Below are 2675 nucleotides of genomic sequence, written 5' to 3' on the forward strand. Positions count from 1 at the left end.
TTTAATCAAGAGTGCTTGTTAAACTGGATTAGCTGGAGGCATGTTTCCACCCATTTGGGTGGTTCTTGATTAGTTTCTGAAAAGAGGAAACATTTTGGAGAATGAAAGAGATTCAGAGAGGGCAGAGCAGAATGACATAGCCATGAGAAGCAGAGTCCACCAGCCAGCGACCTTTGGAGATGAAGAAGGAAAATGTTTCCTGGGGAGCTTCATGAAGCAGGAAGCCAGAATAAGCTAGCAGATGCTGCTGCATTTGCCATGTGCCCTTCCAGATGAGAGAGGAACCCTGATCGTGTTCACCATGTGCCTTTTCAGATGAGAGAGAACCTCTGACTGTGTTCACCATGTGCCCTTCCACTTGAAAGAGAAACCCTGAACTTCACTGGCCTTCTTGAACCAAGGTATCTTTCCCTGGATGCCTTTGATTGGACATTTCTATAGATTTGTTTTAATTGGGACATTTTCTCAGCCTTACGACTGTAAACTAGCAACTTATTAAATTCCCCCTTTAAAAAGTCATTCCATTTCTGGTATTTTGCATCCTGGCAGCTAGCAAACTAGAACACCATCTGTTCCTGGAATTTTCTATTTTGGAGCTTCTTGATGACTGATTAATCTCTTTTCCTGTAATTGGTTTGTTGAGGTCTTCTACTTTTTCTTGAGTCATTGTTGGTTGTTCATGCTATTTAAGAAGTTGCCCATTTCATCTACATTGTCTAGTTTATTAGCATATGGTTGTTCATAGTATCCTCTCATTATCTCCTTTATTTCTGTGGGGTCAGTGATTATGTCCCTTCTTCCATTTCTGATATTTTTTTATTTGAATCCTCTGTTTTTTTTTTCAGCCTAACTAAAGTGTCCATCGATTTTATTGATTTTCTCAAAGAACCAACTTATGGTTTTATTGATTTTCTCTATTGTTTTCATTTTATCAATTTCATGTTTTTCTGCTCTAATCTTTCTTATTTATTTCCTTTTGTTTGCTTTGGACTTGGTTTGCTGTTCTTTCTATAGTGCTTCCAGATAAACAGTTAATCCCTTGATTTTTGTTCTTTTTTTTAAATATAGGCATTTAAGGGAATAAATTTCCTCTCAGCACTGCCTTTGCTGCATAGCATAAATTTTGATATGCTGTTTTTTCATCTTGATTTGCCTCAAAATATTTACTGATTTCTGTTGTAATTTCATCTTTGACCCACTGGTTGTTTAAGTGTGTTGCTTAACCTTAATATATTTGTGAAGTTTCTTGCCCTCTGCCTGTTATTGATTTTCAACTTCATTCCATTATGTTCTGACAAAGTGTTTTGCATAATTTCAATCTTTTGAAAGTTATTGAGACTTGCTTTGTGAGCCAACATATGGTTTATCCTTTAGAATGATCTATGTACCCTTAAGAAAAATGTGTATCCTGTTGTTGTAGGGTATAATATTCTGCAAATATCTGTTGCGTCTGGCTCATTTATCATATTATTCAAAATCTGTTTCCTTATTGATCCTCTGTCTAAATGTCCTATCCATTGAGATGGTAGGGAATTGAAGTTGCCAACTATTATTGTAGATGTATCTACTTCTCCCTTCATTGTTGTCAGTTTGTGACTCATATATTTTGGAGCATTTTTGCTTGGTGTATAAATATTTATGATTGTTATGTCTTCTTGTCGAATTATTCCTTTTATTAATACATAGTGTCTGTCTTTGTTTCTTTTTCTTTTTTTTTTTTTTAACTTTTTATACATTTATTGTTCCCCTGAGGGGGGTGCACCATTCCTGGAAGTACTGCAATACCAGGTCAATGCGTGGAGTGGATGGAGCAAGCTCCTATTCCATCTCCTAATTCCAAAAATCCATTTAATATATTGTCCTCAGATAGAGGATGTATCAGATATTAAACTGATAAGAACAGATACTACACTTGATCTTAGCCAAAAGGCCGAGAAGCGATGTATTTGTTTCTTTTAATTGCTTTACATTTGAAGTCTTATTTGTTGGATATTAGTATAGCTACCTCTGCTCTTTTCTAGTTGTTTGCATGAAATATCTTTTTCCAGCCTTTCACTTTCAATCTGTTTGTGTCCTTGCATCCAAAGTGAGTCTTTTGTGGAAAGCATATAGATGGATCCTGTTTTTCTGATCCATTCCACCATTTTGTCTTTTGATTGGGGAGTTTAACCCTGTTCCAGGTAGAATCTATTGTGTACCCCAGCAAAGCCAAGTTCATTAAGCCTCATTCAATATTGTTGGGTGGAATCTTTTTTATTGTTTCCATGAAGATGTGACCCACCCAATTGTGGGTGGTAACTTTTGATTAGAAAGTTTCCATGGAGATATGTCTCCACCCATTCAAAGTGGGGTTACGTACTGGGGCCCTTTAAGAGAGAGCCATTGAGAAGTGCCACCAGAGCCACCAGAACCAACGAAGACAACAAAATGGACAGAGCCATTGAAGAGAAAGGTAACAAATCTTGCCATTTGCCTTTCCAGCTGAGAGAGAAACCCTGAACATTATTGGCCTTCTTGAACCAAGGCATCTCTCCTAGATGTCTTAGATTGGACGTTTTCATGTCCTTGCCTTAATATGGACATTTTCATGACCTTAGAACTGTAAACTTGCAACTTAATAAATTCCACTCTTAAAAGCTGTTCTGTTTCTGGTATATGACATTACAGCAGCTTTC

General features: G+C 36.9%; 1 non-coding gene across 1 annotated transcript; it reads right to left on the reverse strand.

Moving 5' to 3' along the window:
• Positions 1 to 1751: 1751 nt before the first annotated feature.
• On the reverse strand, positions 1752 to 1942 carry LOC143652765 (U2 spliceosomal RNA). Its single transcript, XR_013160828.1, has one exon. It is a non-coding gene; the product is annotated as a U2 spliceosomal RNA (small nuclear RNA).
• Between the last annotated feature and the right edge of the window lie 733 nt (positions 1943 to 2675).

This window comes from Tamandua tetradactyla, chromosome 12, assembly GCF_023851605.1.
Source record: "Tamandua tetradactyla isolate mTamTet1 chromosome 12, mTamTet1.pri, whole genome shotgun sequence".
Classification (NCBI taxonomy): Eukaryota; Metazoa; Chordata; class Mammalia; order Pilosa; family Myrmecophagidae; genus Tamandua; species Tamandua tetradactyla.